Here is a 14,631-nt window from a genome sequence, read left to right as displayed (position 1 = left end):
CATGCTGTGGGAATCCCACAATGTGGGAGCCCGAAGAGAGGAAGTTTAATTCTGATGAGGAATTCGAGAAGGCATTGAAGAGGAATTAGGATTTGAGCTGGATTTCAAAGAGAAGTAGGATCTAGATCGGTAGAGAAGGTGGGCAAAAACATTCTAAACTGAGAAAACTGAATCAGAAATAAAAGTTTCCAGTAACTGCCTCCTTGTCATGTGACCTTTGGTAAATCACTCACTTTTTCTAAGCCTAGTGTCCTCATTTATAAAATGCAAGTTGTATTCTGTGTGGCCTCTAAGGTTCCTTCTAGGTAGAAAGATCAGTGACAAATGTCTGAATAGGGCTATTAGCTGGAGGAGAGAAAGCATATGTGGTTTATTAGATTAGCTATCCTTATTTTTAAAATAGCATCTTTTTAAAAAGATTATTTATTTGAAAGAGAGGGAAAGTAAACAGGCCAGGGAAGAGACAGAGGGAGAGGGAGAAGCAGGCTCCCCGCTGAGCAGGGATCCTGATGGAGAGCTCAATGCCAGGACCCTGGGACCATGAGCTGAACTGAAGGCAGATGCTTAACCGACTGAGCCAACCAGAGATACCCCTAACATATAGCTTCTTAAGGGAATGGCGAATAAGGTCGATCTACTTTTTAAAAAAGATTTTGTTTGTTTATTCATAAGAGACACAGAGAGAGAGACAGAGACATAGGCAGAGGGAGAAGCAGGCTCCATGCCGGGATCCTGATGTGGGACTCCATCCGGGGACTCCAGGATCACGCCCAGAGCCAAAGGCAGACACTTAACCGCTGAGCCACCCAGACATCCCAAGGTTGATCTATTTTGACGGATTGATCAAGATCTAGGACCAGGACCTGGGCTACCAGGCTGAGAGGACATCTGAGAGGGAGGGGCATTGTGGGAAGACAGGGCCTGACTACACAGTGGGTTTGTTTTACAGCTTGCCTCAGGGGAAGTCATAATCACATACATCATCTCATTCATTAGAAAGACAGTACAAACAGCAGTCAAATGTGTGAGTACAGGATCCAGTCTACTTGGGTTCAAATCTCAACTGTGTCACTGAAGCAAGCCACTTACCCTCCATGCCTCGATATCCAAGTCTGTAAGATGAGATTAACAATGCCTCACTCATAGGGACATGTTAAAGTTTTAATTCTTTTAATGTTTATAAGATGCTCAAAGCAGCCTCTTGTACATGCTTAAACAATTAATGTCAGCTATTCTTAGTATTAACTCTCTCCCTGTAACTAGTGGGTGCCAGAGTTTGGGCTGAGATTTGGGCCTTGATGCTCTTTCTTTTTTGGCTTTGGTTGCTTTGAAGGTGATGACAAACTTTAATTCATTCTCTCACAAACATGTATTGAGGGTCTACTCTGAGTCTGCTGAGCTGCAGGCTCTCTGGGAGAGAAGAAAGGAAGAACCATCAGTTTCTTCTTCTGAATTGGTAGGAGAGGGAAAACTTGGTGAAGTCACCTCCTTAAGGACCAGACCTTGCCTATTTTCCTTTGAAATCCAAGCCCCGGCATGGGGTAAGACAACACAGAGGTGATCCGAAAGTGCATGTGGAGGTAGATCCGGGGCAGACAGAGAGAAGGAGGGCGCTGGGGGAGAACATCACACCATACTCTGATCATGCCCTCCCTCTCCCAGCTCTTCATCTCTCCCTCACCTCTTTTCCACTGGTTCCTGCTGCCTGTAGAGTAAATACCAAGTCCTCCACACACTGGCTTTTCCCACCTCGTTTTCATTGATCCTACGTCTTCTAAACTATTTTCTCAAGCACACTGTAACATGCTCGTCTCTCATCCTCTGCTGCTGCCATTCTACCTCCTTGAAGTGGGTCTCCCCTCCCTTTGGAACCACTCATCCTTCAGGGTCATGTCTTGCAGCAGGCTCATGTCTTACAGCCAACCTCTGTCCCCTCAGCATCTTCTTTTTGTGCATGCCAGCCTGACTCCAACATCCCGTCGCTGTGACTCTGTCTGAGAGCTCTCTTTGGCCATGTCCTGCCCATGGGCCAGACTGGCTGGGACCCTGTCCCGTCCCTGAACTCAGTGGCTCTTACCGGTAACAAGCAGGACTGCTCGTGTGGCGGAATAACTCCAGGTGCAGACTGTCCATGGGCTCCCAGGTTCTCCAGCACAATGGATCTTGATACAATGCCCCTCAGTGCTTCCCCTCTCCTGACTCTTATCCCACTTCTTCACTTGTGTTTCTCGGAATCATGTTTAAAGTCACTTACCCTCCATCCTTATGTCGGGCTCTGCTTTCCTTCCCCTCTGACCTTCGGAGAACTCCCAAGTGAGGGAAATAGTTAGTGGCCTTCCTACCTATCTCCCCCTGTAGCATTGGCACACACCTCTGGTGCAGCATTTATCATGATTCATTGTAATTATTTGCTTATGTGTTAGACTGTGGGGGTGAGGAAGCAAGACCAATGTCATTCTTAATCCCCTTTCTCAGTGTGCACCTGCCACAGAGCAGGCCCCTTGCTGCTTACTGAACTCAAGCATTTTGGATGGACCTCCCCTTCTCAGCTTCCTGCTCTATCCTGGCATGGTAGATGTATAAGCACTTTCCTTCTGGCCCTCATTTGCACCAGCACTTTCTCTGAGAGCTAGCAATGTTATGCTAAGATTCGACTGACCTAACCAGAAGCAGTTACTGAAGAATCATAGAGGCTCAAAGGTTAAGCAAATTTGGACTTATGAAAAGGTCAGCCTAATAGCGCTTGGGGAGCTGTGCATGTTTGTGGGATGATTACTAATCAGGAAGGTTAGGTCAGGAGGATGGGTCCCTGACCCAGGGAGGAAGGAAACTTGCTAACAAGAACAGGTGTATGCTCCTAGTCATGCTGGGTCTCTAGACTCCATGAGGAATGAAGTCAGGAAGAGCATCACTCCCGTCTCAACAACAGGAATACAGGCATAGAGAGGGCAAGACCCTGGCTTTTCTTGAACCTGTCAGATTGCTAACATCACAGGGCAACCAATTTACCTCAAATCCGAGGTGAGACAGGCAACTGCAGGAGTTCATCTGGAAAAGCTGGCAAAATAGTGGAAGCCAAGTCTGGGTTGGTGGAATAGTCTAAAACTCTTGCACGCTTTTCTCTAAACCCACCAGGTGCTCTAGGGAAGACCTGGAAAGTTCCCAAGAAAACTCTGTCTGGTGCAGACCCAGGGGAGACTAAATAGGAGAGACACAAAAGGCCTGTAAGACTCTGCCCTTCCTATTTCTCCTATGAAATAAAATCTGTAATCTGGAGGGAGAGGAACAGAAATCATTGCCCTGGGTTATTGGCAAAAGCTCATTGTAGCTGGGGCAAGGGGACTGAAAACAGGATAAACTGAAAACAGAATAAAAGGCCTTAACCCTTGGGGGAGGGGATGGGGGTAGGGGGAGGACTACAACAGGAGCCTGGATCCTGTTGTAGTGCACCGGGGTAAGAAAAAGTGCAAAAAAGGATGACAATAGGTTAAAAGGTCACAAGAGTCAAACTGAACAAACTCCCAGTGTCCAAAGCTGAAACAATTTGAATGGTAAAATAATTAACAAGGACAGATAATAAATGAAGATCCAGGAGCCCATAGTGATATAATAATACTGAATGAATAAATATGGGAGGAAAGGCAGCTCTCCCTTTTACAGAAAAATTCCAATGAAGAAATACAGAAATAATGCAGAAAATAGATAATCATCATTAGAACATCTTAGTACTGATCATTGCAGGCAAGAAAAGATCCTGTGATGATTCTTAAAATGAATGAAAGAAGTTTGAGGAGAGACAATATTTGCATAGTCTCAAAGTAGCTACCCCAAGACATGTGTCAATTGGAAAGTAAATAGTAGTAACTTTATCAAGGTTGGTGTCACCAGGAATGAGAATATTGATGCAAAGATTCTTACCTCAAATGCATAACTTCAGTCTGGTAATGACAAAGCATCTGGCAAACGCCAGTTGAAGGATATTTCTGTACTCTTCCAAAGTGTCAAATTCATGACAGACAAGGAAGGTCTGAAAACTGTTACCAATTTGGAGGAAACTAAGGAAACATGAAGACAAATTGCAGGGTGGGATTCTGAGTTGGATCCTGAAATAAATAAGAAAAAAAGGACATTAATGAAAAGCCTGGGGTAATCCAAATAAAATCTATAGTTTCACTAAAAGTCGTGGGCAAATGTTAATTTATTGTGCTTTATAATTGTGCTACTGTTATGTAAGATGTTGACGATAAGGAAATCTAGATGCATGGTACACAGGAACTCTATGATTTTTGCAGTTTTTGGCAGGTCTAAAATTATTTCAAATTAAAAATTTAAAAAGCATGCCAAAGAGTCCTATCTGTGTTCTGTTCAATGCTGTCAAATTTCTGTTTATTGGAAAATTGTTTGGAATGAAGCATACAAAAATATCACCAGTGTGTGTGTGTGTGTGTGTGTGTGTGTGTGTGTGTGTGTGTGTTTGGTTGATGAGATCAGAATGAGGAAAATAACATTTTGGTACTTCTTCCAATTAATTATTTCTCTTAATTCTCAAAAACATTCTCTGATGTAGCATGGTTTTCTACATTTCACAGATGGGACAAAAGGGGCTCAGAGAGATCTAATGTTCTACTCAAGTTTACATAGAAACCAAGAGGAAGATCTCTAAAATGAACCCAGATTGTTTAACTCCAGGGGCCATGGATAATGCTATTTTTTCCCCTGTTCTTCTCTGTCTCTCTTTTGGATTTGTAGCTATGTTACCATTATGTAATGGGGGAAATGCAACAAAGTATAATAAAAAGTAAAATAAAAAAAAAAAAAGAAATGAAACCTAGTATCTGAAGATAGTAAACTCTGAAGTACACAGAATGAGAGGGAAAAATAAGAGTTCCAGTCCTGGAGCACCATATTTGGATGTCAGGCAATGGCTTAGCTGCATTTCTTTTTTTTTTTTTTTTCACTTTCCTGAACTTTATTAAAGAAAAAAAAACAATGATGGTAAATCTTGAGAACATAGTCAATTTTCTAGGATTCTTCCCTTGAAAATGTGACATTTGATTTCCAAACATACGCCAGAGCGTACATGGTTCCCAATTGTACTAATCAGGTGAGAAGCTAAAACCCTAAAATGCTCATCTTCCAACCATACCCAGTCTGTGGTCTGTCTTTGGATCAGCAATAATTACCTGAACAGCTTAGCTGCATTTCTTAAAATTCTTGGGAATGACACTGGCCTTGCAGACCAACATCCACCATGTTTCTCTTATGTCCTCGTTTCAATGCTCAATGACTCATTAGTCCCTGGAATGCAGTAGGAATATACTACATAAGAATTTTTAACTTGTTTTTTGAGAGAGACCGCATGACAGACCCCTAAGGAATCTGTTGAAAGCTGCTGCAGTGCTCTTCAGAGAAATAGATATGTAAAATGCATTTCTAGGTCCCCAAAGGCCTAGAACAATACAATAGGTGTCATATTCTACACCCTTTCAGCTGTGCCGGACAGGCTAAGGGACTATGAAACCAGTCCTCCAGTGTAGCCAGATCATTCATCCAAAACAATGCTACTCTATAGAAATATCACGTGAGCCACTTGTGTAATTTTAAGTTTTCTAGTAGTCCTATGAAAAAGTTTAAAAACCAAATTTTAATAATATCTTTTATTGGATCCGATATGTTCCCCAAATATGATCATTTCAACATGTATTCTATATAAAAACTATTAAGAAGCTTCTTTACTGTTTTTTGCTTGTTGCTTTGCCTTATTTGTCACTGAGGAAACTAAGTCTTCTACATCTGGTGTGAATTTTACATTTATAGCACATCTGGGTTTGAACTAGTCACATTTCTAGTGCTCAATAAGCCACATGGGGTTGGTATCAGTCAGCTGAGGTCCGTAGTCTGTGAGAGGTAAAGGTTGAAAAGGCCCAGAGAGGAGCCTTTCTTGAAGATGCTGGAGTACTGTGGCATGGTTTTCTCTCCACTCCCTCAGAAGTTAGGAGAAGGGTGCTTCCCCTCACCTCCAGCCAAGTGAAAGAACTGCAAGGGACCTTCTCCAAAAGCTTGGTGCCTACCCGTCAGAATCTGTACAACAAAAGGCCTGGAATATAAAATCTTCCCGGTAAGGACCTGATATGAAGAGAAATGGCTGGAACACTCTTCCTGGGGGAAGCAAAAAGCGCAAGACTAAGAGGAAGGCTTATATGCTTCTGGAACAAATAGACCCATTGGAGGGAGTTGGCCAGAGCTCATTTTCGAAAGAGCACCACCCAAGCTCCTCTTCCAGAATTCTGGAGACATCATCCCTTCAGACGCTGATGTGCCATGGAAGCAGGTGGCTGCAAGAGATGAACTGCCCACCTGAAGTAATGAGCAAGAGCTCCACCTAAAGCAAGAGCCTCTGAGAACTCATAACAATATCCCAAGATGCAGAGCCTGCTAGAATAAAACCTCTACCGGGGCAGGGATTTATGCCTGTTTTGCTCATGAATGTATTCAAGTACCTAAAATAATGTGTAAAGATTTTTGTTGTATCCTATTCATCATTTGTGATGATTCATCTGAGAATGAATCACCTGGCCCTGAAACCAGGTCACACAGGACCACACACGGCTGCCCTTTCCCCAATTCCCTCTGCTTGGTCAGCTAGTTTTGGGAACAGAGTCAGAAACAGATAGAGGTACCTCCACTCCCCGAGCCAAGCTTCTGAAAGCCCAAAAGCGTGGGAAGGGCAGAAGCTGTCTTTGAAGTACAGCCTTCTCATCCATAAAATGGGAACCATACTCCGTCCTGGTAGAGTTGTTATAGGATTCTTGTCCCCTTTACTACCTGCTGTTCTTGGTCATGTGCTTTGAAGAATGAAGAGGTGGACCAGATGCCGTGGGCAGCAAAGTTTATTGAGCCCTAGTATAAAGCTCCTAGAGGGGGAAGGGGTTGCCGTCTGGGTGTTTTAATCTAAGGGTTTTTATAAGCTCTTTTGCAGAACTATCGTGAGCATCCTGAGTGTGGGATCCTGTGGATTGGCTGCCAAAGGGCTCTAATCATGCCCCTGTCTACCTATCAGGTTATTGCTCAAGTGTTGGTGGTCTTTGGGGCTGACATCTGGAGATTACCTGCCTCAATGTGTGATAATGACCAATGTTCTATGGTTAATTATTCTGTTTCAGGATGTTTTGAACAAGTTACCTCTGCAGAGGCTGCTAGACAGGTCACTATTGCGGTCTTGTCTGAGGTGTAAAAGAGGATGCTAATGTGGTTTTGTCTTAGCTGTCCTGGCTTTTTTGCTTTCTTGTTGGGGACCCTGACCCTGAAAACTTAAGTGTTCAATTAACTAACAGAGTTGCGACATCAAACAAAATAACCACATGGCAATGCCTTCTGGTGTGCCTGGCACATGGTATGTGCAATAAACATGGATTTTCTTCCTTCCTGCTGCCCTTCCTCCATTTTAGAGTTGCAAAGCTGCCGGGCAAGCCTGAGCAGATGTAGAGACCCAAGGTCATATGTTTTGGGGTAGACCAGGCCCACATCACAGTTAGAATGTTCTGAATGGCCCCTGATTCCTTTTAAGAGGGCATTATACTCCACGTTCTCCTTCTGACACTTCCCTTGAACGAAAATACTGCCCTAAGTCCAGGCACAGTGGCCTCACCTGGAACCTTCGGTTTCAGATTTCTAATGAGAAGCAACAAGATGACTGCACTCTCAAGACTTTCTCTTCTCTCTCCCTCTGGAAAGGGCTTGGACTGCTCCCCACCCCCCCCACCCCCCAAGAAAAAACAGTCATTTTCATAGAGCTGTATCAGATGTGACTTTGCACTTGCTCTGGCTTTGCCCAACTCAGACAAGGTTCTGCAGTTCACAGATACACAAGCATTTCTCCAACCTCTTTAAGAAATAATCATGCTTTTTGCGGTGTTGTGGGTTTTAAGTGTCCATAATGTTTTTAGCAAACTGCCTAGCATAGAACAAATGCTTTAAAAATGCAAACTTCATTATTTCATGGACTATCCCCGTCTGCACCAGATAGGGCATCTCCAGTCTGGCTTGAGTATTTGCCGATTTCCAGGTCATTCTTCCCAGGAAGAGGCAAGAAGCAAGTATGTTTCATGCTGAGGGAACATTCAGTTGGGAGGCTCTCCTGACTTCACTATGTTGGCCCGCAGATCTAGCTCCATGTGCTTTATTTCACATAGTCCTCCCTTGAGCTTTTCCTGATCCATTGTAGTAGAAAATAGTACATCCCTATGTAATCTTTTCCTGCTCCACTTACAGATTTTTCTAGGACTTTGGGGGTTACTCACATCCAACGTGCTCACTATTGATTTCAGACACAAGGCAGAGAAAGTTGGCGAGTCTGCTCAGGAAGGGGCAGGCCTGTCATTTGGCTGTCGTTGGTCCTATTGATGCCATATGACCCTGTGTGTTGGAGCCATCCCTGTCCACCGCTGTCATGACAGCCTTGATTATTCCTTCATTTCCCTTCATAAGCGGTGGCCTGCAGTTCTCTGCGCTCATGAGCCCACCTGTTCAAGCCCTGCTCCCACAGCCTAGCCACCATGCCAGAGGGCCTGGCCTGAGGTAGGCGGCTGCTGGAGCCAGATGGTGACACAGGGAGAGGGCATTCCTGGCAGAGGAGTCAGCAGGAACAAAGGCTGGGTAGTGTGGAAACATGGCCCTTCCGGGCAATGTGCCATGACACTTTGGGGTGCTGGAGTGTCGAGGATTCCTAAGATAAAGGAATAGAGAAGAGATGAGCTGGGTGGGTGGCAGGAGTTTGGACAGCTGGAGCAAGATCGTAAGGGTTCTTGAATGTCTGCCAAGCAATTTGAACTTTATCTCAGAGGTGACATGGTGACCACAGAGGCTGCGGAATGTGAGAGCAATGTCACTGCACAGTGCTTGGGAACTGGGATGTTGAATTAGGGCTGCCATTGACATTCTAACTTTGGAGGGTGCCTGCCAACTGGAAGTGGAGCTACTCAGGAGGCACCAGCATATAATCTGACTGTGCTCATTTTTATTCCTAATGATTTACCACCTCAGAGATAAGGAACGTGGCCAGCTGTGACCCAGCACAGTCACATGCACACACGCACACACACGTACATGCCACAGTGTGGATCAGGGCTCTGTCCTTGGACACACCTCAGGGTTTGGCATTGAGTATGACAGCTGCCTAAACAACTCCTAGGTGGTTGGAGGACCCAATTTCTGAAGACTTACTATGTGCCAAGCACTAGGCTAAGTATTTAGTATGCAGTGTCTTCTTCCTCTGGAGGAGCTCCCGGGTTAACAAAGTTCATTGATTTTTAATCAAATAATTAGAATACAATATAATCAGAACTAGGATCTGTGGCTGTGTAAAGCATGTTGGAGGGAGGGGTTGTGGAAAAGGTGGGGTGAGAGATCACAGGAGGTCGGAGACACTATAAAATCTTTGCAGGAAAGTCTCACTTTGGAATCTTTGCTTCCCTCTCCATTGAGCTCATTTTTTTGTGGAATATTCTGGGGAATCTAAGCATAAATTGGCAACTGTTCTTGTGCAAAGAGCTTTGAGTCCCACTTAAATGAAATTTTGTTTCAGTCATGGAGAAGCTGCTGAACTTTCCAGGAATTTGATCAACCATATTTTGCTAATGTCTAGAATCTTCTAGGACTCTGGTGCAGGTGGGTTTTATTCTATGACTGTGATTTCACAACTGGGTGTACAAACTCAAATGCCTAAAGGGCAGGCAGCAATTGAGTAGGGCAGGGATCAAAGAGAACAGGGCCACATGCCCCGAAAGGGGGCAGCTGCTACTGGACTCCAGTGAGCGTGCCAGGTCTTACTCTCTTTTGCAAACTTTGGCAATTAATTTAAAAAACATTAAGGTTCCAGGTGGGCTGTTTAGCATGTAAAGCATGTCCGCAGGTAGTCTGTTTATGACCTCTGGTTTTAGAAACCCTAGGGATGTCACATCATTTGCCAGAGTTACTAAGGAATCATAGATGGGCCCCAAACCAAAGACAGGCAGAAGTAAGAGCTCATCTCCCATTTGAGGCAGAGCCTACATTCAAGGAGAAAACTCATCTGTCAACATGACAGTGACAACTTGGCAGAGAATGCTCCTCTCTAGTTTATATTCTTGTTTTCTCTGTTTCTCTTAGGGCTCATCCATTAGGTAGAGGATGGCAGGGTCTCCAAGGCAATAGGGAAACCCAATGTCAATGGAACTCCAGCTGTTGGCAGTATCTTTAATAGTGACAGATGGAGGAATCAGGCAGTTTGAACGGATGTGTTTTCTTTTCCTCCGCATTTCTCCATTTGTGTTGTTGTTGTTGATTGCCCGTTAGTTTTACGGCTTTTAGTCTTGGAGACAGGAATAAATAAAAATGAAAGATTTCTGTTGGGGTCCAGCCAAGGACTTTGGAAATGATAGAATCTGTGTCTGTAAAGACCATCTGGCCCATCCCTTTCGTTCTACAGAGGGGAAACTGAGGCTGTGGGATGATGTTATTGTCTCACTGGCAGGCAAGGCCTTGAAAGTTCACGAGGAGTTTCCAAGGCTGCGGTGTGCTGAGCTCCATCAGGCTGTTAGTTGGAAAGCTGGGTCTCCATCTTGCTACTTGTATCAGAACAGAAGGACTCTAAGTGTTTCAGGTCAAATCCTGTGAGCACTTGTGTTAGTTGAAGGCAATTATTATGACATTGCTAAGGGAATGTTAATAGATTTTGGGTCTGTAACTGATATTGTGAACTTGACCTAGATAGACCAATGCTATAAGCCAACTCTGTTGGAGAGGGAAGGCTGGGACTTGTACCACTGGAGGGGCTTGAGAGGACATCTCAAACAAATCTGATCTTCTACCCTCATATAGACTTTTCCATCTTCACTGTCAGCAACTTCCTAGGCATCCAGTCCCCAATCCTCAGACATGTGTGTCTCCTGATCAGCCTGGACAATTGACAAGTGTCAGTTGACTCACATAGTCATTCAGAGAGACTGAGCACATTTGGGGAGGGGTCAAATGATATCACAGTTGCTGGAGGACCATAGGCTCATCATTGGCTGCTGAGGGTGAATGTTGTTTATTGATGTCCTGAGAAGAACAGTTGGTACATAGTAGAGACAATAATATGGTGCATTCTCCACTGGCAACCAGAGGGTCTTTAAACATTGACTCAACTCCTGGGAGTTCCCTGTGCTGCCACCTGATCTCCTCACACAGGCAGTTTCTGAGGAATCTCATGACACTAACTTACTGGCTACGTGGTCCCTTCCAGCCTCTCCACACCACCCTCCATGCGCCCTCTTCCCCACCCCTCAATCTCTTCCTGGTCTATTCTCTCCCCCCCTTCTCTCCCCCAATGCTCTAAAATGGAATAGGGGTGGCTAGCTTTTCATCCTGAAATCTATTATTGATCATAGAGCATTTTTTTCTTTTGCTACTCAAAATAGCCAGGTTCTTGCAAAAAAGCCTTTCTTTTTAAAAGCAGCTGTCTTCGCCAAGGACCTCAGAAGTGCATTTTGAAATTCAAGGCTATGCAGCCACCCTTTTTTCTCTGCATTTTTTCTGTGGCAACCCTACGCTGAGGGCAGCATACAGAACAGGAAGTCCTTGTTGCCTTGTGAGCAGTGGGGCCAGGACAGCAGTGAACAGAACCACAGGAGAGTCAGGTATAGGTTAATTGAAAACATTTTACCTTGCTACATAGAGAATTTAGATCACCTCCCACCTACCCCTGATGTTTGCCAATTGTCCATGTAATTAAAGAGAAACCAGGGCCTCGTTATCTTAAGTTAGCCAGATTCTTGATCAGCTTCCCATTGGATGTGTTGCTTTGTTATGATTTGAATATAAATGATTTTACCCAAGAAAAAGAGCCTGAGATAGAATAAACACATTGTCTGTGGTTTTCAAGGATAATGCTTATTAGTCTCCAATATATTCTTGAAGGAAACCCTTGTGCCTTCAATGGAGATATGGGATAGAGTTTGAGTAATTGTCAGTCTTTCTAAGTAGGAAAAGAAAAGCCTGCCCTGAACTCATTATTATTATTTCTTAATTTCTGTTTCTAGTACTCTAACTGTAGATGTTTTATCTGCTTAATAAGTTCTCTCTTAATAAGTTGTCACAGGTTGGCACTGGTGAGAGGTGGCAACTGTTACTTGCTGTGGGCTGAGCAAGTGCTAAGGAATTGGAAGGTCCGTTTGGGACTGTGGATTCCCCTACTTGGCTAGTGTTAATATGGCCTAGGGCTGAGAACCTTGCATCTCTTCCTGCCTTTCCCAGCCAGCCTCTGGCTCCCCAGGTTTGTGGGTCAGGTCTCACCTCACCTCAGGCTTCTTTTGGTTCTGGTAGGGCCTGGACTCAGTCACGAGGCCCTAAGTGCTGGATTCTCTCCCTGGGAGCTCATCCTGCCCTCCTACAGGGTCTCAGCCTATGCACATGTCTAGAATCCTAATGCTCTGCCTCACTTCTTGCCCAATTATTTGAGGAGGTTGGATTTGCTCCTTTTGATCTAGCTACTGGCTTGAATCCTGGATGACAAGGGACAAAATACTGAAAAACTATGGCATTAAGTGTTGGCTTTCCAACATTACTGCCAGATATCGTGGGTAGTTTCTTTTGGCTTCTTTCCTCTTCTGCCTTGTCAACTCAGCAGTATGGCTAAAGTCTGAAATACAGGCTTTGAAGTGAGACTTCCCTAGAACATCTCCTGGTTCTTCCTTTTGATAGCTTTGTGACCTTGGGAAAGTCATTTGATTTTCCTTGGGTTTCATTTTCTCTTTCAGAGGGTAACAAGTTTCTGTGTAGCAGACATAGTTTTGTTGTTTGTTTCTAACCGAGTTCCAGTCTCATTTGGTTCTCCATCCGCCCTCCATAGAACCTCGGGGAAAGTGAGCTTCGTACCACTTGCTTCAGGAATGGGCACATATCCTAGTAACATTCCTGGAGGATTGAGGGGAAATCTGCTGGTGGCCAGTTCCCTGACTCTTAAGAGAGAGCCACGAGGAGAGTTACTTTTCCAGCTAGATATTGGATGTGACAACTCAGAGTGGCTGTAACCATCTTGCTACCCTCTGAGAATGCAACCAACACTGAGGGTGGAAGAGCAGGGACACAGGTGAATACCTAATACTTGCATGACATGGTTAAAAGGCTGGATCAACACAGCCCTGAAGTCTACCCTTCCATTGGATATCCTCTTACAGAGAGAATAGATTTACTTCCTAGGTAGGTCAGTTTGAGTAAGAAGTTTTATTTCTTTTGGCTGAGAGATTTTATTTATTTATTTTTAGACAGGAGGAAAATGGGACAGAGGGAGAGAGAATCTTGAGTAGGCTCTATACCCAGTGCCAATCCTGACACGGGACTCGATCTCATGACCCTGAGATTGTGGCCTGAGCTGAAATCAAGAATTGGATATTTAACCAACTGAGCCACCCCGGCTCCACTGGCCAAAAGAATCATGACTGATAATAGAGTTATTGGCAGTACTAGATGAGAATAAAGCATTTAAAGTAATAAGCACATAGTTGATGCACATCACTTATTATCGTGAATATTATTTTTGTTACAACTCAAACTGACTCTCATGGACCTGCCTTTTGGGGCTCGCCCTACCTGTTCTGACCTTCCCCCATGTAGTTCTGGCATCTGTGTTCATAAATCCCTTGCTGCTGAAATCCCAGCATGTTCCATTTCTGATCCTTCCTGAGCTATGATTACCAGAAGAGGGAAGAATAGCAGTAGGTGTCCCTTGGAAAGTCATGATTCATTCCTTAATTCTGCGGGCACTGGGAAGAATTCATTTTGGGCTCTTGTGTGTGTGTGTGTGTGTGTGTGTGTGTGTGTGTGTCCTTACTGCTAGTATTCCTTTAGGATTTCTCCACATGATTGTCTGTTTCAACTTCTTTATGCCTCCTTGAACCTGGCTGAGTTCTCACTTACCCTCTAGTTTCTCTTGGGCGTTCCCTCTTGGTCAACTCTCAGATGGACCTGGTTTGTATTATCCTGGTTCACAGAGCGACCGTGAGGTCCTTAACTTTTTGTCCACCCATCTACAGGATTCTTCTTCCGTCTGTATTTGCTTTGTGTCCTCCCTCCTCTGACTGTTACCACATAGACACACAGAGCCCTGGGGGATGATCTGTGAAGTGAACCAAGCTGGGGGCATTGTCAACACAGATATGTTGTCATAGGGAATTAAAATGCACATCTACTTACAATTACCAAACATAAATTCGTTCATTCGTTTAGAAATCACAAACACATTGAATATTACCAAAGTGCAGTGTAAACGATGCATTTTCAAATTAACATATGACTAAAGCTTTCTTACGCTCAGCCTATTCACAGCTGGGTTTTGAAAACTAAGTTTATTTCTTATTTCTGGTTATCATTACTCATTTATTTGTCCATCTGTTTGAGAGCTATAAGTTAGGAAGACCTCAGGTTACCATAATGCTGTGATGTTCAGGTTATCTTTTTTGGTTTGATTTGTTTTTCAAAATGAATATAAAATTTGATGGAGAACTGAGAAGCCAGGAATTGAGAATTGGTGTAGGCTGGAACAGAAAATGAAGAATTTCAGATGTCAGCTGTCAGAGCAGGAGTAATATTTCAAAACCTATTAGGATTCTATAA

At 44.0% G+C, this 14,631-nt stretch overlaps 1 long non-coding RNA gene across 1 annotated transcript in view; it reads right to left on the bottom strand.

The window, feature by feature from the left end:
- Window positions 1-14,631, bottom strand: part of LOC140614134 (uncharacterized) — a 67,379-nt gene that overhangs the window by 5,941 nt on the left and 46,807 nt on the right. Inside the window, exon 3 of the long non-coding RNA XR_012015022.1 lies at window positions 3,919-4,103. This is a non-coding gene — a long non-coding RNA (uncharacterized lncRNA). The remainder of the gene's footprint in view (window positions 1-3,918; window positions 4,104-14,631) is intronic.

This window comes from Canis lupus, chromosome 22 (genome assembly GCF_048164855.1).
Source record: "Canis lupus baileyi chromosome 22, mCanLup2.hap1, whole genome shotgun sequence".
In the NCBI taxonomy this organism is placed as follows: Eukaryota; Metazoa; Chordata; class Mammalia; order Carnivora; family Canidae; genus Canis; species Canis lupus.
The sequence above is the reverse complement of the archived record's forward strand: the minus strand, read 5'-3'. Positions and strand labels throughout refer to the sequence as shown.